This window comes from Euprymna scolopes, chromosome 33, assembly GCF_053919585.1.
Source record: "Euprymna scolopes isolate OS-2025 chromosome 33, ASM5391958v1, whole genome shotgun sequence".
Taxonomy (NCBI): Eukaryota; Metazoa; Mollusca; class Cephalopoda; order Sepiida; family Sepiolidae; genus Euprymna; species Euprymna scolopes.
In genome coordinates this window covers 2612149-2640030 of record NC_136514.1, presented here as the reverse complement: position 1 = coordinate 2640030, position 27882 = coordinate 2612149, and the positions used below count along the sequence as shown (strand labels likewise).

At 35.7% G+C, this 27882-nt stretch overlaps 1 protein-coding gene and 1 pseudogene across 2 annotated transcripts in view; both read right to left on the bottom strand.

The window, feature by feature from the left end:
- The window catches only part of LOC145258089 (synaptotagmin-15-like), a 906872-nt gene that overhangs the window by 168109 nt on the left and 710881 nt on the right, over positions 1-27882 (bottom strand). The gene's annotated exons all lie outside the window — the stretch shown is intronic.
- Positions 22066-22189, bottom strand: LOC145258444 (U2 spliceosomal RNA; annotated as a pseudogene).

Below are 27882 nucleotides of genomic sequence, written 5' to 3'. Positions count from 1 at the left end.
CGGATAACAAGAGTCTAACATTGTCAGGGAACCAACACGTTGCATGTCTCAGTCGCAAAGTAAACAAAGAATAGAAAAGGACTTCAACTCGCTTTTTCTTTGTAGCAATGGCATTTATTTCCTGATTATTACGGTCATATCTTCTCTTACGCGATCTCGAATGTTCTCGCATCTCACGAGATCTCGAACTTTATGTTGCCTCGTGCTTCACGTCTCTCTCGTAAACGTCCTTTTCCTTCTATTGACAGTAATTTGTCTTTACCGGTGACGTCATTTCCCATGCATTTGTATATAACCATCCGCGATATATTATAAAAGGAACGGGAAGTAGCTATGCATTAGCCGAACCGCAACTCTCTGTGGATTCAGATAAAAAAACAAAGCGATCCTTTTTACCCATGACGTCACAGCCAGAACACGTCTTGCCCTGAAATATATTTGCAAAATTCCACTCTACCTTGTTTTGAAACTTACGTAGACATTTACATTATGTTTTACTGTTTCTGCACGCCTGCATCTTATGTTGATACAGAATGGAATGCGAAGATGTTCAATCGTTGTATTCTTCATCTTTTAACTCTCAATCTACGTCAAGTTTGCAGCATCAATATGTGATGACTCATCGCTGACAAAAACATGTTGTGTATTTGCTTTATTCAAGCAGTTGTCTTTTCTTTCATTATTTTTGTACATGTATCGACAGTGAATATGGCCTCGGTGCAGAACTCAGGCTCGACACAGATATCCCCCTCCACCCCCACACCAAGTAATAATGCCTCCGTTTAGTCTAAAGAGACAATGGATAGGCCTTGCAAGGGTAGTTGCACATGTAATTGTCAGGCAACGGTTGCACAATTTCCAACCATACCTCTCCTGAATCGGCACTGGTTGAGTCCAGTGGCAAGGAGCAGTAAAAACAACTGGAAACAATGCCGAGATAAGCGGAGATCACATGCAGTAACTAGAATTACCAAATGGTCACCCATTTTAGTACTGATCAGGCTCTACGTTGCTTAAGTTCGGTGATCTGAGGGAAACCGATGTGTAACGGCGAATTATGCCGTAGTATACACACCAAGTAACTGACTCAAACTGCAACCTTGGCGAAAACGGTAAAGTAAATAATACGGTGGAAAGCGATTGTTAGTTTATTGCAACAATACGAATTTTGTTTTTGTTTTATTTTTATGATCACTTTAAAATTTCGTGGATGTAATCAGATAACACAGACCTTTAAATATGCACCAAATTGCGTATCTTAATTACTATGTAAAGAATACATGGGATTTAATATCAAGCAATTTTACGCCTATTTTGCCAAGCGATGATACGGTCCTAAATAATCTGTCCGATAGAAACTGGGTCATTCATAACAACGTTTCGAAAACTTAATAGAATGAATTAGAGACGTTCTGCTGTCAGAGCTTAAAACCGCGTCAACTCAATTGAGAGAGATTTATGTGAATGATAATTGAACCCCAAAACGGACACGCCTTGTGAAGTGCAAAAATTGAGCAAACAAGAAAAAAAAAAAAAAATTCACGAAAATGATCGCAATGCAAAAGTCGTACCAGTTCGTTTATGTTTCTCGGTCAATAACTGAATCTGTTTTATTTTTATTTATATTTTACAAAGTATTTTTAATAGGAATTAGAAAGTTGAATTTAAATATTAGGGCATCATTAAACTATCAATACAATTTAGGCATCATTATTAATCAGGACATCATTAATCAATTAGGACTTCGTTAAACTATTAATACAAATTTTTCTATTCTGAAAATTTCAGCCGGTATAGCTCACAACCTTCTTCAAATGTTGTTTTTCAACCTGACAACCGAACATTGGAATCTTTATGTTCGACTCGAGAGTTTGTAGCGAATTTAGTAAAAGAAACCTCCATGTCATTGTAACGCACATATTTAAAAATTTGTTATGCCAGGAAGCAAATATACCAAGAATATACGTCACTAGCATTTTATTGCTCTATCGCATTTTTGAAATCTAGATGCTGTACTCGCTTCCAATCTTTGTTTTTTTCTTTGTATATGAGTCATCACTTGTAGTCTGGTCATCGTTAATGGGGTAAATTGGGAAAAATTTGATTATTTATGACGACGGCTCAACAAGAATTTCGTTACTTTGAAATGTAAGGCCATCGTGTTGTATTCAACCGGGAAGCAGGCCAGCGGAACAGTTCCACAGGTGAATAGCTTTGTTCACGGAATTCGCGTTTAGATTTAGGCACAGATAGAGAGTGTGTGAAATCGTTTATATTGGTTGTAGCTAGTTAAGTGTGTTTTGTGAACGTTTTGCTATTAGTTGAAGTTCAGTCGAGCACTTGCAATAGAAATAGAGCAGAGACAGGTTCGCAACGTCTCTTTTGTGGGAAAGAGGTTGTATGGAAGAGAAAATGGCATCACCTACTATATTTCGAAGCCGGTCTTGAACTCTATCAAAGCTGGATAGTACACGCCGAGCAGCGCCTGCCCAGATGTGGCAACGGTACTAAATTTTAGGGCTTAACCGGCTATTATACAGATAAGTAAGACATTCACCTCAAGAACTCGTCTTATCGACACTGCAAAAAATCTCTTTTCTTTTTCTGTATACATAAAATATAACGAAACTGCCAAGAACTCCCGGTCTGTGAAACGCATTGCTTCCTCACATACTACAACATGACTGTGTTTATATGCGATGTCAACAAATTTCATTTGAAACAACAAATTAAGACGGTTAGTATAAATTATTATACTAAAAATCTTATAAAGATAGACTAGATTATGTAGCTGTAGTTTGATATCATTTATATAGGTGTTTATGCGTTTATTACAGTGTTTGAAGTAATGTATTATCGTGCGTAATTACGTATTATATTTCCTGTTACGTAGTTGCCGCCTTGACTCGTGTGTGTATTTGTGTACCCGATCTGAAGGAAATAACTCTACGTTGTTTCTCGGTCAGGGAAGGAGATATCTTTCTAAACTGGAACGATTTTCCCAAACTAAGATTTATTAAATATAATAAGATTATCTATTTATTTAGTTAATGATAATATGTATATGGCTTGTTTAAAAAGAGTAGTGTGTTGTACATTCAATCTCTGTCTGTCTGTCTGTCTGTCTGTCTGTCTGTCTCTCTCTCTCTGTCTCTCTGTCTCTCTCTCTCTCTCTCTCTCTCTCTCTCTCTCTCTATATATATATATATATATATATATATATATATAGGGTGGGCCAAAATAAGGGTCCTATTTTTAAAAATTCATAAATTCATGTAAGTTTTAAGAAGTGTTTTTCGGCCAAAATTTGTTTTGTTTATTTCAAAAAAATATCGGAAGGGTCAGTCTACACACACATAAAGTTTGGTGAGTTTAACTTTTATTTTGTGGAAGTTATTCAAATTTAAAGATAGGACCCTTATTTTGGCCCACCCTATATATATATATATACGCGCAGATGGCCATTTAATGATTAGATCACTCTGACTGACGCTAAAAGCATTTAATGAGAATAAATGGTTAATTTCAACTCGGCTCTCCCGCGGTTCGCGGAGCCTACTGGTTAGGGTTCTTGCTAATGAAGCCAGACATGACTTCTGTTGCCGGGAGTCGAGTCTCTCGACTGGCGTTAATCGTGACACCCTGCACGGATGATTCCCGAAAGGATGAAACACTAATTCTGTAGGTATTTAATAATTATTATAGTATATATTAATTTTTTTGGAAACAGAAATCCACAGAGTGCTCAATTATAAAGAAAATCCGAAAATATTATTTGTTTTGTTTACAGAAAGTTTAGATGAGATGGTTTCAAACTTGATAATAAGGGACCGTTTTAGATACGCATATCAAGCTCTCTTCAGTCAATATATATATATATATATATATATATATATATATATATATATATATATATATATATATATATAAGTGAAAATGTGCATGAGAATATTTCGCAACCTCTATACATAACGAATTTTTTTATCTACAGACCTGAAATTTGGTATATAGGGTATTAACAGAGATGGAAAACTTTAATCCGTGTTCATCTAAAAAAAAAAAAAAAAAATGCGCTGCAAAAGGGGGCAAACTTTAAAAATTTCTACTTGGGAGGGGTATCGGATTTTTATCTGTTTTTCAACTGTTTCACGATTGCGCATGGTAACTTCCTTATGTAAAGAATAAGTAGATTTGAAAACACTTTTGTAAAAATCATCGCAATCTGATGTTTATAGTATTCGATACAATGCCTTTAGGTTCTAGTTTTGATCTCAGTTCAAGTATTTTTTTACTTGCAAAAAATGAACTATTTTTTTACTATATTTTTATATTTTTACTTGCAAAAAATGAACTATTTTTTTTACTATATTTTTATATTTTCATATTTTTACTTGCAAAAAATGAACTATTTTTTTACTATATTTTTATATTTTCATATTTTTACTTGCAAAAAATGAACTATTTTTTTACTATATTTTTATATTTTCATATTTTTACTTGCAAAAAATGAACTATTTTTACTATATTTTTCTATTTTTACTTGCAAAAAATGAACTATATTTTACTATATTTTGAATTTTTTACTTGCAAAAAATGAACTATTTTTTTACTATATTTTTATATTTTCATATTTTTACTTGCAAAAAATGAACTATTTTTTACTATATTTTTCTATTTTTACTTGCAAAAATAATGAACTATTTAGAAAAAAATATAATGCTCGCACATGTATCAGTTTCTTTTCGTTTTTACTTTATTTCTTTTTAAAGAAATTTAATGTTACGTTTAATACTTACGGTATAAATAAGAATTCTGCATTAATTAAAATATAATATTTATGCGTATTTTACGACCGGACAATGCCGGGCGACCTGCTAGTAATACAATAAAGGTTGATATGACGTGATACTTCATTTTATCTTTTCTGTCAATGAAGAAGAAATCATTTAAGACTGAGGCAAAATTAAAGTATGAAGTGCCCCTTTTTTAGGGAGTTTTTCAACATATTAAATTCTGGAGAAGCAATTAAATAAATATCAAATTCCTTTTAGCATTTCGGACTCTTCTTTCTTTATCTCCTCTCTCTTTCTCTCCCCCCCCCCTCTCTCTCTCTCTTTCGTTTTCTCTCTCCCTTTCTTCTTTTTCTAATTTTCTTTTTTTTTTGTTCTTTTTCATCATTTCTTTTGTCTGATCCGATTGTTTCCTTCCTCTTTTCATTTATTCAATTCCTTTTTGGGAGGAATGCATGGGTGGGGCTCTCCGATCTTTCTTTGTCTCACAACTCGACACCCACGCTTCCTGCTGCCACGGAACCGTATTGTTACCGTTTATAAAGAATAAACGCAACTAGAATTCTTCTTCTTCTTCTTCTTCTTCTTCTTCTTCTTCTTCTTCTTCTTCTTCTTCTTCTTCTTCTTCTTCTTCTTCTTCTCCTTTAATCATTCTCTACAGTTCACCCTTTTTCTCAGATCGGAAACGATGCCAATGGACACCAAGGCTCCTAACAAAGAATCTATTTCTTTTCAAGACATTGCTGTCGACTGCCACCAACGCAACCTTTGACGAAAATACTTCCATTTTTCTCAAGAAATCAAAACACTTGTCCACCTGTTTTCCTTCTATCTTGCTTTCTGCTACAAATCGCCACATGTTCTATATATAAACGAGTAAAAATATCTGCCTGTCTGCCCACTTTTCACGTTTACCAAATGCACTCAAATAATAGTAGTAATAAAAGAGTATGAGGAATAGGGTCTTTAGGTAGTTATTCGTTTTTTTTTAATTTTATTTATCTATACCACACATACATATCTTTCTACTGGATACGGAGTATCTATAAATATATACAAGTGTACTTAATCAACGTCGGTTTCCGCTATGACGTTTTGACTTAATACCACAAAAAACTAAGATATTCTTCGGGTGTAGAATTCGATTAGTTTCGGAAGAATACATTTATTATAATTGTTCTAATCAGCTAACCAATACCATGCTCATGTAACAGAACCGTGTTAGCATTTAGGCATGGCGTAAGCATGACATTACAAATTAAAATACATGTTGGGACGAAAGGAGAAGAACGCGATCACATCATAATATACATATATATATATATATATATATATATATATATATATATATATATATATATATATATCATTCAAACACTATCGTGTTTGAATATATGGTTAAGTGGTATTTTAGTCCTTTAGAACTGCTTTAAAGCTTCACCCCTCACTCATTTTTCGACCAAATTTCAAACAATTATTACAGTTTATAGAACACATTCTCAGCTATATTGTGAAATATTTTGTTTTCAATTTTCGTCCAGTGAAAAAAAAAAACGCTATGATGAATTTACTGGTGTTCAAAATCGTAAAAAAAAACATGTAAGGAGGTGAGCGACGTGATTTATGACTGGTTTTCATAGCAACCACGTCGCTTCAGCGACTACTGTTGCTACCAATTCATCGCTCTCGAGAAAAGAGAAGTAACCAGTGACACAGAGAGAATAAAAGAATGAAAGGGAGATAATTGGGGGGATTTTATTGAAAGCAGACGAGTGTCGTACATTGCTATTACATATGTGTATGTTATATTTATGGAGACAAAAAATAAGACTGAAATTAAACAAAGAACATATGAATTACTGGAAGCCTGGAAAAATCATTAATTACAATAGAAAAATGCGAGTTTGAAAAGTTATATGGTTAAGCTGAAACATGGAAAAGTAAAGGACTAGAAAAGAACTGGTAGTTGAAATTACAATCAAATTTATTGTGTGACTGAATATAAAAAAAACCCAAAACAGACAATTTATAAAATCCTTATTCCGCGGAATTTCAAAGAATGCTATTATTGCTATTCTTCGCACCAGAGGACAGAAAGAGATCAACAAATAATATTTGTAGCAATGCTAGAATTTGCTGGTTATGGCATTAAGTGAAACCGGAAAATATTGTAGTCACAAATTGCAAAGATGTAAATGCCCTTTAAAAACAATGAGTGAAAAAATATAGGAGATGTAAAAATTAATAAAACCGGGCATAAAATTGCATGAACACTCTTTCAAAGGTAATCCGAAAATCATTCTATAGAAAAAGTCAAATCCAAATTTAAATCCATTTGAATACAATTATTCCAGTTGGAAATTTTCAACACAGCTGAAATTATGAAAGTTGTTTTTGCGGATAGTGCAGTAGTCCAGAGATATGTTGATTCTCAGTTGAGTGGATTCGAGAAATTAGATGGGCAGAAACATAACATGTAAGCTTCCATCGTTGGATTTAGTATTAGAAAAGACGATTTCAGACTAAGTTTTAAAAATTAAGGTCGGCCTAAAAACATGTCAAAGTGTTACAAGTACAATCAATATTTAAAGATGGAGGGTAGAGATTAGAAAGTTTTAAGCATGGAATTTTTTTTTAGCTTATTGGTAATTATAAGGCTGCAAAATAGTAATGATGATGATGATGATGATGATGATGATGATGATGCTGATGATGGCGGCAATATGATAATAAAAATAATGCTAATAATAATAATAATGTTAATAATAAGATTAATGATAATGTTATTACTAATAATAGCGATAACAATAATAATAATAATAATAATAATAATAATAATAATAATAATGATGATGGTGATGATAACATTAATCATCTGTCAATAATAATCTGTAATATTAATGACATAAATAATAGAAGTAAAAACAAAAATAATCATAACAATATTAATAATGATAGTAACACATTTGGTGATAATAATTATAACAAAAAACAATAATAATTATAATAAAAACAATAATAATTATAATAAAAATATCAATAATAATTAAAAATAAACAATAATAATTATAATAAAAACAATAATAATTATAATAAAAATATCAATAATAATTATAATAAAAAACAATAATAATTATAGTAAAAAACAATAATAAAATGGTGATGATGATGCTACTATTAATAATATAAAAATAGTAATAGAAATGACAATAATAGTAGCAATAATAATGATTATAAAAAAGATTATGTTAATAACATACCGATAATGATAAAAACAAGCGACAAGACCTAATGAATATATATATAAATATGTATATATATATATATATATATATGTATACATATTTATATATACATATATATAATGACAATAGATTATAATAATAATAAGAAGAAGAAAAAGAAGAAGAAGAAGAAGAAGAAGAAGAAAAAGAAGAGGAAGAAGAATACCAAGTAAAATATTTAATAAACCTTTAAGTGCTTAATGAAAATTAAATATTGAGAACATGTTGGTAAATAAATTATTTATAAGAAAAAATAAATAAATTATATATATATATATATTTAGTTGAGACGGTAATTAATAAAAACTGAAGAAAGTGCTCAATACTGTTGTAGAGCAAATATGCGTTTTATTTTTTATTACCGTATCTTTCTGTTAAGTTACATTATTGTTTCGGCTACACGGCCGTTTTTTGTGGCCTCCTGTAGCGTCCTCAGACTTTTACAGAAATGTTCGCTATTTTTTCATCCCAAAATAGCGAACATTTCTGTAAAAGTCTGAGGACGCTACAGGCGGCAAAAAAAAGACAAAAAAAACGGCCGTGTAGCCGAAACAATAATGTAACTTAACAGAAAGATACGGTAATAATATATATATATATATATATATATATATATATATATATATATATATATATATATATATATATATATATATATATAAGCTAAACGTCTGTGTATGTGTTTGGTCATGAATATGCTCTTATATGGTTGATAATTATAGAAAACTGATCACATATAATGATAGAAGATTTATCGAGACACAGGAATGGGTATGTTTGATCTGGCAGAAAGGTGGTTCATTAAAATTGTGGGGTTTGCGTTCGTCCCTGGTCCACAAAGTATGGAAATAAAAAGTTAAAAAAAAAAAAACGTTTATAAGTGTTTTTGATATAGATGTACATAATAATACTTGATAAGTATATTTTAACTTAAATAGGAATGGTATAATAAAATTGTGGGGTATGCGTTTGCGCCTGACCTCCATAGAATGGAAATAGGCACAAACTTTAATAAAAACTTTTCATATCTATCTGCGTAAGTATACTTTGATAATTATGTTTCAGTTTGAAGAAATATGGTATCAGAAAATAATGGGGTGTTCGTTCGCGTCTAACCTCCGTAAAATGGAAATATGCCACAAAGTTTAACAAGGTTTTTTTAATATAGATCCACAGAATATTATGATAAGTGTTTCAGTGTGAACAGGTATGGTATAATAAATTATGGGGTTTATCTATTTTATTTTACTTTCATCATATTTTGCTTTGGTGTTGATACCCCCAAATTCGAAGCTATCTCTTTACAACCCTTCCTTTTCATGACCTATCATACTTTGATAAATAAGAGTCCATTTTCTGTAGGCTGTTTTTGAACCCAGTCACCGACGGGTACTTTTGCTAGTATATATATATATATATATATATATATATATATATATATATATATATATTGGGATGAATATTGAGAGATAGAGAGTAGAAGAGATAAGAGAGGCAGAAAAATGAGAAGGAAAAGGAAGCCGCAGTTTGGCTAGTGACGGTCTGCAAACACAAAAGTCTGCCCTCTCTCTCTACTACTAAGAAAAGTCGAATTTTGTAAAACTGGCATTCTGTACTGATTGCAAGTAGCTGTTTTGTTCACGTAAAATGACAAAATAATACCATTTTTTTCCTCCACCGAGAAAATTTGTGTTGAGGGTAGTATTTTTTTTTTCGACTTTCTCTAAAAACAACGTCGGGTTCACATGAAAAGTAACCACGACGTCATAGAAGTTTAATTGGACAACATTTCGTTAACGTTAGCTCACTACAATATTTTCAAGACAATGTATGCAAATTCTTGTTAAGTCGGCTCTTTAATAATCAAATTTCAAATCCACGGGTTTGTCATTACCGTCCACTTGACACAAACACGTTAACACTTGTCCTCGAGTAGCCTTTAATCTTTAATAAACAGTGATGGACTAGTAAAACGCTAAAACGCATTTCAGTGTTCTCTTAAGTTAATCTTGACTGATGGAGGTTCCACCGTAATAAACAACTAAAAGAAACAAGAGTTTTTATTACCGTGTAAATCGGTGTGCAATACGGAGTGAGAATACGTCAATTATTAGTCAAGATATGATTTTTTTTATTCCTTTCTATAAACGTATTCAATTAGTCCCGAACAAATATAGATGGTTTTTTGTCATTTCACTCCAAACAAATCACACAGCCACTTAGTCGTGAGGGGCTACTATTTAAGACCAAATTTGCAGAGATACTATTTAGGGAGTTGGGCATTACATTACACTTGAATTTCTGCATGTACGTAAATTCAAAAAAGCATGGGTTCGAGAGGGAATATTCCAAAGTGCAGCATAGAGCGAGGATAAAAGCTATTCGAATCGAACGCTTTACGGCATTTACGGATCTCTACAGTGTAGGTGTGGGATTTTGCTGCTTGCCGAATATATTATCGTCGAGGGGTACTAGTGCTTGTCGTTCGCCAGAACATTTGCCATTATATTTATAAAACAGACACAAGGATGCCACGTTGCAGCGATGGGACAAAGGATGGAGTTTAGTTAGGTTGGTGACTCTTTTTTGAATCCTGAAACGAGAGACTAGTGGCAGATGCAATCGATTATGTGTATTATTGAGGTCATCTTTTATAGTATCACTCCAGTTGCTTAAAAGTGTTATTTTGTTTGAAAACTCTGTAAACGGTAGCAGTTACGCGTATTAATGATAAATGTAATGATTACCATCAGCGAATCTGTTTAAAAATGCAGCGATTAAAAGTGACAGACCATCGTTGGTGGCCATTGATAATGAACGTCGTTCATTTACCAAGTGTTTATTGCTTGCCGACAAAAAATCTTGTATTACTAATGAATATATTTCGCATTTCTGATGTTTTTTTTTTACAGTATTTAATCATCGTCGCATTTTAATAATACATATTAAAACGGGACGAAAGTGAAAATGAAACCATTACCAATCCACTTAAAATACATCCTTTTAAACTGCGCGTCTATCAGTAAAAGTGGTTGGTATCCGTCAGTCAAGAAGACTATGGAGGTGATTGAACACCGTCTTCTGTGGCTTAATAAGCCTATTTTCGATATACGTTGCCGGTTACAGACATCGTAGGTGAAGGTCGGTGCATCGAGTTGGTGGTGTGTTGGATTTTGTTGATAATATTACTATTTCATATTATAGCGTGACAAACGTAAGAACATGTCTGCGGTAGAAATTGATTTCAGTGGAGTTTTAAAGTTGTGTTCTGGTCCGCCTACAATTTTTTGAGTCATCTATAACAATCTTGAAAAGATATACATTCGTTCGCATAACACACTGTCTTTCAACTCGCCGGTCCATTTACCCCTACTGTTATAACATCTTGCATAAACTAATTTGCATAGAGTTAGCGTTACTCATACGTGATCGTCAAATACGAAAGCGACGTCGCCATTTTGGCTTTTTCTTTTCTCCTTTTTTCCTTAAGCGATTGAACACAACACCAACGCTAGTCAGGTAAGCTACGATTTTCCTTACACTCCTCCCTGATCTCATAATCACAAACAGGGCAGGGAGCTAATATCTTTGTATGGTACTTCTTCGATGAGAAATAACGCGCGCTTCATTCTCATGTATACTCTCGTCTGCGGGTTGGTTTTTAATAGACATCTCATCAGTTGGGAGGTTACTAGTATCGAAACCACTGTTAAGCTGATCTAAATTCAGATAGATAAGCTGCTCGTTATTCTCAGAATCAATTTCGTCATTTGATAAGTACGTGCGTATTACTGGTCGAAGGTCTTTAACGTGCTGAGGCATCACATACATTTTCACAGACTGTGGGCTGATCACTTCGGTAACGCGCGGTCCGTGTTATATTTTGTGCGCTTGCAATGGGGATTTTTAACGCAAACGACGTCTACTCTTTCGTACTTTCCTCCAGTCACTTCTAGTTTGGGCAATGGGTTAGTTAACACCTTTGATTCGAATATGATATCTATGTAGTGCGTCATCTGGTGCAGTGGAAGGTAAAACATTATCGTTTGATGTTGTGCCAGTAGACCGCCTCAAATACTGAACAAGTATTTCTGGCTGCGATGGTCTTAACGGTCCTATAACTTCGTTCTACAATCACGTTAGTGGTCCCTATTTTCTTTTTAAAATCAATTATACTGCCGCTGTTGAATCTCCTAGGCATTCCTACCGTGAAAAAACACTGTGTATTCCTGACACACTGTCACTCAGTTCACTGGGAGAGTGACTGTTTGCCAATTTTCACCGTGCAGTCGATTCTTTATTACTGCGATCAAAAGTCACGCTAAAGTCTGACCCGTCGATCGAGATGGCAACACATCTGTTTTGGCCTCCGGAACGTACTTCGCCTGATTCCGTCAAATAAACCTCACAGAGTTTCTTGATCGCATCAATCCTGAACAGTAGATCGAAGCTCAACAGCCGTTTATCCACGACCAACGTATGAATGTCGACAGCTCGAACTTGGCCAACCTCTACATGTATTCTACCGTATCTTCAGAAATTCTATGCCCTTCCATCAGCTGTTACAACTCCTACTGACTTCCGCTTCCAAAAGCGACACACGGCTTTACTCAGCTGAGCATGGAAACACTAGGAATCAATAAACGTCGTGCAATCTTTCCTATCTACACATACTTTCATGGACAGAAACTTCTTAGTGTTCAGTTGGTCGGGTAGGAGACTAATGCTAATGCCTTCTCCCTTCGGGGTTTTCCTGGCACTGCGATGTTATATGTCCATGGCCATTGCACCTGAAGCAACGTGTCTCAGCAAAAAAATCGTCCACCATCTCATCAGGTCGAAGTTATCGAGTTGTCTTGACAAGCTGGTCATATGCCTTAAATGCATCGGTAGCATACGTGGCTATAAGTGCCTGCTTTATCTGTTCTGCGTCTTCTTTCTGCTCCATACTAAGTTGCCTCTATATGGCCAGAGCTCCACCTCGCAATCTCAATGGTAGGACACAACATTTTTAATAGTGCTCTAATGTTGTGACCTTTTGGCTGCGATCATAGCGTAGTACCTTTTTTAACTGTGTTAGGCAGAGCCAACGGTCAAAACATTATTATTATTATTATTATTATTATTATTATTATTATTATTAATTGATTTAAGCGATGGCGGGTCGTTGGATCGATTATTATGATTAGAAAAATAAACAATTTGATTGGGAAAAAGTGATTGACAGCTGAAAAAAAAAACTACAAAACATGTGATTTAAAAAATACAGGAAAACATAACTTTTGGTTTGGATAAAAAATAATCAAATCAGCGGGTGAAGTCGTAGACACGTGATGAGATGTATATTTGAGGAGATTCTAGAGTCATTAACTGAACATCAGAGAGAACAGACGAATCAGGGGGGAATTGCTCAAACCAGCTGTAAACTTACAAACTTTGCTTCATATTAAACAGATCGTTTGGTTCAGATTAATAGCTACAAAGTTGACCTGAACAGGAGTTTTGTGCGACTTAAGGTGGTTGACGCAGCCAGCTTTTGATAAAAGAACTCGTTCACAAATGTTGCATTTCCAGCTCTGTGTGTCATGGTTAAGACCATCAATTAAACCTTTGCGAAGCTCCCACTTCAAATTGCATGTGAGATCTGATTACAAGGGTCTCAACACTAGAGCAACATGCTCTCACAAGGACTTCAGTATCGGGTACTTGTGCTTGCTACTTGATGTTTAAGATACGTCTCAAGCATTTTAGTGAAATCGTTCAAGCCATTTAATGTGCCTTTGAGACAATGTCCATGTCTCCGATGAATACAACAGTGTAGTGAGCACACAGGTCTTGTAAATCTTGCAGATCCTAGTCCTGTCTGTGATGCCACGATCAGACCACACTCTCTTCTGCAACCTTCCAAAAGCTACAGATGCCTTCTGAATTCGTCTGCGGATTTCAGTGTCGAGAGAGCCATCCCTCGACAGAGAACTACCAAGGTAGATAAACGAATCAACTATTCCTAGTCTAGCACCACAGACCATGATGTTCGGCTCTACGCATGACTGGCCCAGTGCAGGAGTGAACATCACCTTTGTTTTATTCTCAGACCAAAGGCAGTGCAGGAGTCAGCAAAGCTATCCATTATATGCTGCATATCAGTCTCAGTGTGTGACAAAAAAACAGTATCGTCTGCATACAGAAACTCCTTGATCAAGACATGATACTGCTTGGTTCTTGCATTAAATCTTCTAAGATTAAAAATGCGATCTGTGGTTCGAAACTTTAACATGACACCCCTATCGCAACCTCGAAACGCATGAGCAAGTAGAGCAGCAAAATATATAGAGAAAAGAGTAGGGACAGGAATATCACCTTGTTTGACACCATTGTCAACAGGGATTTCATCAGACAATTTTTCGTTAAATGAGACTCGAGCTTTCATGTCCCTGTGCAGTTCCTTGAATATTCTAACAAAGGTTGGAGGACACCCTACTTTCTCTAAGATTAACCAGAGAACATCTCTGTTGACGGTGTCAGATGCTTTGGTCAGATCCACAAACACTTGATACAGTGGTATCTGTTGTTCAGTGCATTTCTCGTGGACTTGCAGAGCTGAAAAATCATATCCATAGTTCCTCTGCCAGACCTAAAGCCACTTTGTGATTCTGGAATAGCATTACAACAAACATCCTCCAGTAACCTGTTTAATAGAAGTCGTGCGAGAACTTTCCCAGCAGCTTCCATAAGCATTAGTGACCCTGTTTAAAGGAAAGGTAGTGGTCACAAACATTCTTCTGTCCCTTTCCTTTAAACAAGGACACTAAGACACCATCCATCCAATCCTGTGGAATAAGAGCACCTGCCCAGATTTCCTCAACAAAACCAAAGATAGCATTAGCAATATTCACACCTCCAATCTAAAGAATTTCCACCGGAACACAATCCAAACCTCCAGAGGATGTTAGGTCTTGTTGACTGCGGTATTCATGACCTACTCAGCTGCCTACGTACCAGTCATAGGTAAATGATATTAGCGTGTAAGAGGAGCTCCTGCAAGCCGTGGTGAAGACAATCCTTCTAGGAGAAGACAACCCTTACGAGAAATCCTCGGTGAAAGCAATTACTAGTCATCTTGCAATGCCTTGTCACTGGGTTATTGTTGCAGAAACTAAGAGAGTGGCACTCGTGTCGTACAAGCGCTTGCCACTTTAATACAACGATGTACAGATGTTACTTGAGATCTATCTTTTATCTCTTATCTTTTTCTACCTCATCTTTATCTGTCGTTTATTTCTATTGCAAGTCCTATGATGGAGGAGTGGCAATACATACATACATACATACATACATACATACATACATACATACATATAAAGTGGCAGATATAGGGGAAAAGCATTGTTTTCAAATTGAAGCCATCACAAAAATTGGAAGTTTGATATGCCAGTTAGAGAAATCAGAGTTTAATAACATTTAATGTTAGAAATAAAACTGAAAGTCAGATATATTGAATGCTTAAACATTAAATAATAATAATAGTGAAAAATGTTTTTTCTTCTTCTAACTAAACTTTACTTGACACTCAAAATTCTAATAATTAATTCCACTGTATTCTGTAAGTTTAACCCTCTCCTGAAAACTAACAATCTGCCCTACTCCCCAAGCTGCCACTAACACACATACATTACACACGACTTGGATGGGGGTCCTCAGCTTTCAGCCCTTAACCTTCGCATGCTGACTGATTGGAAGTCATGATCATGAAACATCCATTCATTTCTACCCCTAAGGCATGCACTAGTTTGTTCTTAACCAGGTAGATACTTACTAACTGCAGTCTGTACTTAGATTTACAGCTATCTATATTACATAGCAATAGCTATCTCTTCCTTAGCCTTACAATGTAAAATCCAAAAACTGAACCGATACTCTGTAACGCAAAATACAATTTCCTGATTTATAAACGAAAGCTAAAGATATCCTCATTAGAAATGGAAACCTACTTAACACCAATAACCCCCATACATTCGCATCTACTGGAAATCTCCCCATATATTTATTTACTGCATTATACATAATGTAGACACCATAGCGTATAATTTACTTCCACCTGTACTGCATTGTACTTATCAAAAATGACTTTACTTGTATCTATTGAATATACATAACCCTTCTGCCATCTAAAATATCCAGAGCTTGTACAGCAATTTTTAGTTAATTCGTAATATCAAGCCATTCTGTAACGCATTATCCTATTCGTAAGCCAACATAAAAATAAAAGGAAGAAAATTTTATTTTACTTTTATTTTTTACTTATTTATTTATTTTCTCAATTATAAAGTTAAAGGAAAAAACATTAAGCCATATTAACTCCTTCCAGCTGGCCTGTTTACTTCCACTGCATGAACTCTTACTCACCCCCTTCTCCAGTAACAAACAATGAAATAGCAATGTCTCGTAATCACTTTGAGGAGTATAATCTCTCAGCAGATATATAACCTTTATAAACTAACCCAGTAACAACACTAACCACTCTTGCAGGGTCGCAGAAATACCTGGATTAGGACCCAGGCGCGGGGCAAACCCTCTCGGTACTGATGGACCCGTAGATTTTCCCAGGTCATCCGCCTAGGAGAAGAAAAACTCTGAAGCTAAACCTAAGGGGAGGAAGGCCTCTCCAATCTTGGATGACAACCTTCCTAGAGCTGGTGACTCAAACAAATTACCGGTCTGCAAACCTAAACTGCATAAGGAGTAGATAGGCAATGTCTATCACCCGACTTCCATACTCCTTCTCTGTCTATTAGCCAGGCGTGGGAGTCGACAGAAACATTCGGCGGTCGATCTTGTTTCCTGACTAGGGCAATGAACACTGTTTTTCCCACTCCCGACACATCCTAACCCTTAAACTGGGCACTTGGGAGAGCTTGAATACCGTAATGCAAGTGGAAGCAGATTGGATTGACCATCATCTGATGGGTTGAGGGTACCGGATAGACAGTTCCTGTCTGCTGTTCCTGACTGGTTGTACAGGTGTTCTAACTCTTTAGTAGTGCTTAGAGCGGCTGCTCCATCAACAGTTGTATAATATCGGGATGTTTGTAGTGCCATATCGCGCATGGAAAGGGACCCTGCACTCATCCCCGGTGGGCTATCCTGAGGCCACAACCCTAGTAGATAAAGGGGCAGCTGATGATTTGCCTGTGTTGCATGTCTGATAATCTGCATAACCACTTTCTCAGCAGCCCTTACCTAAACTGAAACTCTTAAAAATAAAAATGACAGTACATTAAAAAATTACGCTAAAATCAGGCAAAAACTGAAACCAAAACAACATGACTTCTCCCTCGAGGCTAGCATTTACGAACATCCGTGGGCTTAGAACTAATTTAAATGATGTTGAAGCATTTCTCCTAACAAACACCCCGGATATCTTAGAACTAAGTGAGACTAACCTACACTCCTCCATCCCCTCTAACTACTTTAACATGCCTGGATACCTCCCACTCTGTCGTAAGGACTCTGACAGACATATGCACGGACTTGGAGTTTACATTCGTAATACCCTTCCCTTGACTAGAGAAACAAACCTAGAAACGGATGATCAAGCCTTTATGTGCTTTAGACTAATCATGCAACACAACATTAGCACCTTTTACTTTCTCTACCGCTCTCCTTCGACCCAGGACTGTACCCTAATAAACAAAGTATCTGACAGCATAGACACAGAACTCTCCTTCGACACTAGCGCCCAAGTACATGTATTTGGTGACTTTAATGTCCATCACCAAAACTGGCTTTGATTCTCTATCAACAAAGATTAGCAGTAATACCAAGAAGCATTTCTCCTAACAAATACCCCGGATATCTTAGCACTAAGTGAGACTAACCTACACTCCTCCATCCCTCTAACTACTTTAACATGCCTGGATATCTCCCATTCTGCCGTAAGGACTCTGAAATACATATGCATGGGTTTGGAGTCTACATTCGAAACACCCTCCCGTTGACTAGAGATATTAACTAGAATCAGACAATCAAGCCTTTACGTACTTTAGACTTAACATGCAACATAACATTAGCTACTTTTATTTTCTCTGCCGCTCTTCTTCGACCCAGGGCTGTATCCTAATAAACAAAGTCTCTGACAGCATAGATACAGCACTTTCCCTCGACACTAGCGCACAAGTATTTGGTGACTTTAATGCCCACCACAGCAACTGGCTTGGAATTTTTACTTACACAGACTCAGCTGGTACCACAACAAGTAACTTCTCTATATTTCATTCCCTATCACAGATGATTACGTTTCCAACCTGTTTCCCAGCAAGAACAGCATGCATCACTTCTAGATCTGTTTCTGACCACAGTTCCCGATGACTGTGTAACGAATGCTCACAGCTCTCTTGGGAATGCCGATCATGCAGTGATAATTGTTGAAATCGCCCTAAACTCTAGAGCCAAGACTGAAGAGCTACTGCTCAAAACAACGAGATATTATAAAAAGGCTGACTGGGAAGCCATCAGGGACCTCATCAGGGACGCTCCATGGCAAAATATCTTTTCACTTCCTGCTGAACATTGCGCAAATGAGACCACTGAATGGTTCAAAGTGGACATTGAAGCACATGTTCCTACACGCAAATTCTATAGAAAACCCCACTTTCCCCAATGGTTCACTTCAACTTGTGCAGCTGCCATAGCGCAAAGGCAGCATGCGTACCGCAAATTTAACTGACATAAGTCCAGTTAAAACATACAGAAATACATAGAAGTCAGCAACAACTGTAAGAAAGAAATAGGGACAGCTAAGATAGAATTTACTGAAACCACCCATAATCCATCGAAGCACAGAAATTAGGAACCCGAGACTTCTGGAAAATCTACAACAGGTTAGTAAATAATTGGCAATCATCAATTCACCCATTGCTTGCCAGACGGTTTGCCTCACCCTCCATACTGGACTCTGCTAAACACCCCCTCCCTGACTTTCCTTTGCAGACAGACGCCATACTAGACGATCTGAAAATCACCCCTGCTCAGGTGCATGCTATCATAAGAAAGCTTGACACTGCAAAAGCATGTGGACTTAATCTCATCCCGCCTGTGCTATTAAAAAAGTGCGCCGCTAAAGTAGCTCCTGTTCTCTCCAAACTTTACAACAAATGCCTTAATAAATCTTGCTTTCCTACCTGCTGAAAAACTGCTTCTGTAGTGCAAGTTTTCAAGAATTCTGGCGAAAGAACTGACCCAGTAAATTATCGCCCCATTAGCCTCCTCCCACTTTTTGACAAAATATTTGAGACCATAATTAACCAAGCTCTAGTCCATCACCTTACAGATGCTAAACTTCTGACTGACCAACAATATGGATTTAGGCAAACCCGTTCCACAGCAGACATCCTAACTGTAATCTCTGAACGTATATACCAGTCACTGGACAAAACAGGGGAGGGTAGAGCGGTTGCTCTAGATATATCTAAGGCTTTTGACAGGGTATGGCATCACTGGAAGAATACATGATATAATTAAATCCTTCTTAGATAAGAGAAAAATCCAGGTTGTCCTTGACGGTCGTACATCTAAACAATATGATATAAATGCGGGAGTGCCTCGGGGTCTATCCTTGGACCTCTGTTATTCCTAATATTCATAAATAACCTCCCTGACAAAATTGTCTGTGAGATTGATTTGTATGCTGACAACACCACGCTCTATAACAGACACGACAGGAAAACAAATGAACACATATCTAAAAAAATGGCAGAAACACTAGAGGAAGACCTCCGATCCGTGGTGGAATGGGGACAAAAATGGATGGTCACCTTCAATGCTGCCAAGACTAAACTTGTTTCCTTCAATAATTACAAGAAACCTTCCCTACCGCCAATAGAAATGGCCAATGACTCTTTATCTGAAAGTACATCTTTTAGACTCTTCGGCCTAACGTTCATAGGACGCATGAGTTGGAACAATTACATTGAAAACATTGCCAGGGCCGCTGCAAAGAAGGTGGGTTCTCTCTACAGTGCTAGAAAGCTACTTACACCCGAAAGTATCCTATACCTCTATAAGGCCACCATTCGCCCATGTATGGAGTATTGCTGTCATATTTGAGCTGGTGCATCTGCCACTAGTCTCTCGCTCCTAGACAAGGTTCAAAAGAGAGTCGCCAATCTGATACGTCCTGAACTGTCAGCTAAACTTCAGCCTCTGTCACATCGACGAAATGTTGCATCCCTCTGCCTGTTCTACAAGTACTTTAACGGTGAATGCTCTGAGGAATTGCAAGCACTTGTTCCCCCTCCACGTAAATACCGCCGACAAACCCGACAAGCACCTAAATCCTATCCCTTCACAGTAGAGATCACTAAATGCAAGAGAGCCTTCTACTCCAGTAGTTTCTTCCCCAGAACCGCTAGACTTTGGAATTCCCTTCCGGGACCCTGCTTCCCCGAATATACTGAGATGCAGAAGTTCAAGTGCAACGTGAACCGACATCTTGCTGCCCAACTTCCTACACAGTACCCCTGATGCTTATTTCCCTGATAGTAGCCACCTACAACAAAGTGGCAATGTGCCTTGTTTGGGGTGAAAATGTAAAAAAAAAAAAATTTTTTTTAAGTAATAATAATAATAATAATAAACTTAATATCGTATATCTTCAGAGAGAGGTATTATAATATGTAGGGTTTGTGAGGGTGAATGGGTAACGCACCCATGTCTACTCCTGTGCATTTGTGTGCACGCATATGCGTGCTCGGAAAATAGAATTAAATATATGTCGATAATTAAAATATGTGGAAACTAAAAAAAAAGGGGGATTACGGAAACAAAAACTAACAGTCGGGAATATTAAGCCGCTCTTCCCCCGTGCATACTAACTCTTCCCTGTGAGAAAAGGTCTTTGATTGGTTTAGATGTTATGAAAAGAATACTCATCTAACGGACCCAAATCTTTATTGAGACCATCAGTTTCTGTTCATGTTGTCTTCTTTTTCGCTGTGTCCGAAAATTGAAGGCTGTAAGGATGCATTCCATGTTGTCTATGCTCTTGTCTGGGAGGTTTTAGTTCATTGCTATTTTGGGCTGTGTGGATTTGTCCCTAATTGTTTGTTTGTGGTTGTTGAATCATAAGCGGAACACTCGGCCTGTTTCTTCCACGTAAGTAAAAAGAGAGAAAACCAGACTATTAAGCCGATGATGAAGGTTCTCATACTGGTTTTCTCTCTTTTTATTCATCGGTCCCATTTGACTGGGGACAGACTTATCTTTGGGCTACTGCACTGTTAGGAAAAAAAACAATTTTCATTATTTCAGTTGTTTTGAAAGCGTTCCAATCAGATTATATGCATCGTCACGCTGGACTTATTTTGGAATCCATTCTCTCTAAAGAACTATTTTACATTTCGTATTAACTTGAGAGGATTTTCATGCAAACTGAAATATTATGCGCGGTTTGTTTTTGCATATACAGCATTTTTTCACTTTTTTATTTGGCAATTTATAATTGCAATTAATTGCGGTTTCACTTAATGCCTTAACTAGCAAATTCTAGCATTGCTTCAAATATAATTTGCTGATTTCTTTATGTCCTCTGTTGAGAAAAATGTCCTCTGTTTGAGAAAAATAACAAGAATAGTAGGGGCCTCAAATAATTGAATTTTTTACGGACCGTTGTTTTTTGGGTCTTTAACCGGTAAAAATATTTTTAAGTGGTCAAAAATTGGTTCAATTGAAACAAGTCCGATAGCCATAAGCCGTGTGCTCTCATGTAATGAATGAGTGCGTGAATGTAGAATTGACATGAAATTTTTAAAGATAAACTAAAATGACCGAAAAATGGGCTGAAATGACTTAAATAAATAAAAAGTAAATGACTTAGAATGTCTTTAATGAACTTAAGAATGACTTGAATGCTTAAAAACTAACTGAAATCCTTCAAAAACAACTTGAATGATCTAGAGAATGACTTGAATGGCTTTGAGACTGACTGATAATAAAATAGGTGATCATTTTACATTAAATTAATACCCCGCTTTATAGCACAAAGTTACAAACATAAGTACAGCATGTAGTAAGAACAGATACTACACTTTGATCTTGGCCAAAAGGCCAAGAAAAGGGCATTTATTTGGTCCCCCATCGAGCAAATTAGGCACAAGGCCGATTTTTAATTTAAGGATGAAGGGGCCGGAGTGTAGGGGAGCTGGATAGTGACAATTGGTATGAAGGGTTGCCCCTACATTGGAAGGTCTTATATGTAGGGCTGTCCCCATATATGGTCTTTGCTTGCATCCTTTATTCATGTTAAAAATACATTGAAAATCAACAATGAACAAAAACCTTAGGCACATGGCCAACTCAAAGACTTTGGCCGAAAGGCCAAGAAAAGCTTAAAAAGCTAAGAACAGCATCTATTAACAACAGACCTTTGATCTTAACCAAAAAAGCCAAGCACAAAAGTGTTACGGACAGACCGACAGACCGACCGACCGACGAAGTGACTTATAGAGTCGCTTGCACATGACTAAAAATCGTTATATATTTTGTACATTCATATTAGTTTATTTTTAATTTTTATTTTTAATTAGTTCGTAGTTGGTACAGTGCTTTAAATGCTACAGTTTCGCTTTCGATTTCGATTCAAACTGATGGCAACCAAATATTTTTTTTTTTTACTTTGGAATCACGACTCTGTAATAATATATCCGAACCCTGAGCAAATTAAAATATCATCTTTAAGCGTATTTTACGACAGGAAAAAGATTGGGCACCCCCTCAGAAATACACAGACACAGATACACACACACACACACACACACACACACACACACACACACACACACACACACACACACACACACACACACATATATATATATATATATATATATATATATATATATATAGCGACGCTCTTTGTGTAAACAAATCGAGCGGAGTTATTTCGGACGATGTCTAAACATTGTTAAACTCACTACTCGCTCAGCAGCCGCCAATAGCGTAGTGGTTAGGAGCCTTGACTGTCGTACAGACGGTGGGTTTCAATCCTGGATTGAGGTAGTTGTCTTTTAGCCGCACTGATGATCTGTGAAACAGCGAAACAGTACGTTATGTGGAACACTATATATATATATATATATATATATATATAGAGAGAGAGAGAGAGAGAGAGAAAGAGGGGGGAGAGAAAGAGAGATAGATAGATAGGTAGATAGATATAGTGAGTGTGAGAGAGAGAGAGAGAGAGTTAAGTGTTTTACATGTTTATTATAATAATACCTTCGTAAAAAGACAATTGCTCTTTTCATGAATAGTGCTGTTTAATAAAGCTGGTTTGTAAAAATCTACCCTGGGCGCTCATACGCAAATGCGTCTCCACTGCCCGTCAAGGAAAGAATTTTGATTTGTAATTAGCATTTCTTCTATTATTGGCAGTATTTATTTTGCAACTGGATCACCGATGGGTTTAAATAACATTTAATAGGAACAGCGAACCGGAGTTGAAATTCAAAATAGAAAAGGAGAAAAAACAAAATGGCTACCGCGCAGCAAGCGGGAGAATAACGGCGGGAAAATTATGTGCATAAAAGACACTGGTAAGCAATACGTCCACCGTGAAAAGTGCTAGCAGGTGGCGATAGAATTGCAAAACGAAACAGTTTGAATCAAATCAAACCCTCAGAGCGAGCAGTGCGGTTGTTTGGAGGGCGGCAATGAGCTCCATTATCGATCGGACGACACATTTATTGGCGTCCAACATTCTTTCTGTATGTGACACTTGCCTAATTGCACGATCCGTCGTTTGCCTAAACCGATCAGCAGGGAGTTTGAGCGGCAAGGACTTAACGTCGCTGATTTTGACTATCGCAGCACGAAACTTGCAGAAAAATGCGACCGGTCAACGCTAAATTTGGGTGGTCGGAGAATTACAAATAAATTACTGCAATCATTGCTTCTATTAGATGCGTGAAGCAGTGTCCGGCGGTTTTCTTTTAATTTTTTTTTAACCTCTAGCGATGGTCGTATGATCACACACACACACACACACACACACACACACACACACACACACACACACACACACACACACACACACACAATTATTTATATAAAGATTTTGTTTATTTCTTATCATATTTGCACACGTATTGAACAGTTTTTGTAAAACATTGTTTTTTTTAGCTTATTTATCATATATTTGTTTGTGTGCGTGTTCATGGCAAAATATGTTTATTCAATTATATTTCACCTTTTAAAGGAATATGGGCATGATTACAAAAACGGAAGAGATGTTGCACATGTTTTTTTTTTTTTTTTTTTTTGTTATTGCGTAACGAAATGAAAAACACGTTTTCTTTATTTTCGTTTAAGGTTAATGAGTCCCTTTTCTCGTAATGAGTTAAACGCAGAATAGATTAAAAAATGACATAATGCCTGACATGAATGATTACATGAATGATTCTGCGATACTAAACAGATGCTGTCAAGAATTGAATATTTCAACATAATGAAAGAAATAAACGATGAGATGATCAACGTTTTAAAAGTTGGAATATATATTCATACGTGTTAATAAAATTTAGAAAAATATTTTAAAGCATCTTTTATCAAACTTAAAATAATGAAAAGGAAAGAGACGGACAAAAAGCCTTTGGAAATCACGTTTAGATCACGTTTAAATAATTTCTAAATCATTTTTAAATCTCGTTTAAATCTCGGTTAAATAATTTTAAAATCATATTTAAATCATGTTTAAATCACATTTAAATCTCGTTTAAATCTCGTTTAAATCATTTTAAAGTCATGTTTATATCATGTTTAAATCACATTTAAATCTCGTTTAAATCTCGTTTAAATCATGTTTAAATCACGTTTAAGATGCGAATATTTTTTTGATATGAGGTCATTCATTTTTTATTTTGACATTTTTACTCATCTGCTTCGTACAATAATATGCCCCAAAGTGAAAAAAAAAGTGCTTAAAAACAAAATTAACGAGTCTACTTAAAAAAAAATTAATAATAGGGCCTTTTCATCGGGTTTTGCTGAAGCGTCGGTCAAAATTCATTTGACTGATGAAGCAAGATCATTTTATATCATATATCAAGGCAAGTAGATTGTATAATTCTTATAATTCTTATAATTATTATACTTATCCAAATACATGATCTAAACACTAAATATCTGATGTTGAAAAAACTTCTATACATAACTGGGTGTGTAAACAGAACGTCTTAATTATCAATACTGAAAGTGGAAAAAAACCGTTTCATAGGCTGTTGTGATTTTTTATTGAACCTTTTTTCGTTCAGTGGGTATGTTTAGCTTATTATATAGTTACCAATAGATCTATGACAACAGCATATTTTTTCCTTGTTTTGATTCTCGGGTATATATCCATTGTTATCTTATATATGCTTTATATGTAATGTGATTCTCGGTTGATTAATTGTGTCTAACTGTGTCGGATATATACTGGAGAGTAAAACAATGAAAAGAATATGCTGTTGTCATAGCCCTCCTTATCATATACTTTAATACTCGCTATGGGATAAAAATTGTACGCAAGTTTTGCCAATAAAATCACATTCTATTCCTGGTTAAGCGCTGCTGTATAACACACACACACACACACACACACACACACACACACACATATATATATACATATATATTGTGTACAGAAAGTTGTTAGTTGAGACAGATCATTGGTACCGTCGGTTTCAAGCCCGATAATAAGGCCCGTTTAAGGTATCCTTATCAAGCTCTCTTCAGTCAATATTCGTCTGACGAATATTGACTGAAGAGAGCTTGATAAGGATACCTTAAACGGGCCTTATTATCGGGCTTGAAACCGACGGTACCAATGATCTGTCTCAACTAACAACTTTCTGTACACAATATATAAATACGCTCTTACAATTTGGATTTTCCTTTTAATTGAGCACTCTGCTGGAATTCTTTTTCCAAAAAAAAAACTAATCATATATATATATATATATATATATATATATATATATATATGAGTAAAAATACCAGGGATGGTTGACGTTATGTTGTTTTGAGAAAGGTTTTTCTTTCTCAAAACAACATATATATATATATATATATATATATATAAATGTATATGTATGTATTATTTACAGCCAATCAACGTCGAAGCTCACAAGAGCCATGGGAGCCAACGAACCGACAATCCAATACTCAACTTGGGCTTATCAGTTAGACTCATCCGAAGTCGCGATTCGAAACTCGAACCTCTTGTATGCGAGGCGAGTACTCTGCAACTTGAGCAAACGAGCCACACCCAAGAAAATCTATTGACTGACACATATCAAGCAAACTGCGGCGGCGCCTCAAACAAGGGGTATGGTCATCCAACCTACCGGTTGGTCAAGTGGCAGAGTACTCGCCTCTCGTGTAAGCATCCCGAGTTTGGGTGTGTTTTACTTATGAACCCAAATGAGGGCGAAACTAGAGTCTGGGACTTTCGATTTGTCGGCTTTCATATAATCTCTCATACATCATCTCTCATACCCTGTATATATATATATATATATATATATATATATATATATATATATATATATATATATATATATATATGATAATTTTTTTTGGAAAAAGAAATCCAGCAGAGTGCTTAATTAAAAGGAAAATCCAAATTGTAAGAGCGTATTTATATTTTGTATTTTGTGTACAGAAAGTTGTTAGTTGAGACAGATCATTAGTACCGTCGGTTTCAAGCCCGATAATAAGGCCCGTTTAAGGTATCCTTATCAAGCTCTCTTCAGAGAGACGAATATTGGCTGAAGAGAGCTTGATAAGGATACCTTAAACGGGCCTTATTATCGGGCTTGAAACCGACGGTACCAATGATTTGTCTCAACTAACAACTTTCTGTACACAAAATATAAATATATAAATATATATATATATATATATATATATATATATATTGTATTTTGTGTACAGAAAGTTGTTAGATGAGACAAGTCATTAGTATCGTCGGTTTCAAGCCCGATGATTAGGACCGTTTTAGATATTCATATCAAGCTCTCTTCAGCCAATACTCATGATGAGTATTGGCTGAAGAGAGCTTGATAGATAAGAGTTATCTAAAACGGTCCTAATTATCGGGCTTGAAACCGACGGTACCAATGATTTATCTCATCTAACAACTTCCTGTACACAAAATACAAAATATAAATTACGCTCTTATTTTACGGATTTTTCTTTTAATTGAGCACTCTGATGGATTTCTTTTAAAAAAATCTAATCATATGTATACGTTTATATATATTTATTTATTTATATATATATATAGTTTCGTATTTTACTTTTTATTTCTATTAAGTTTTTATTTTTACATAATATTTTATCTAAAATAGATTATATATTTTAAATCTTTCATTTAACTTTTTTATATTGAACTGCACTTCTCGTTTTATTTTGGCTTGTTGGAGATCCCTTTCTAATGGATGAAATTCATATAAAAATTGTTTCCTAAGAAACTTCTTGAGTATTGGATATTTCTATGATATTTTTTATTGATGATTTAATTTTTAATTCCTTTATATATATATTTTTACATTATAACTTTCAAGAGTAAATACGGATCGCTCTCTGGGGCGTTCTTATTTTACGGGGATTTGATTTGATGTTTACAATCCTATTCTGAAATGACAGAATATAATTGCCGAAAGATAAACAAACAAAAAAAAAATTGAAATTCAAATATGGCGACATCTATTCCCTCATTCAGTGAAATCTCAGTAAATAACCCCCATAAATTTTATTGTTACATATCTCAG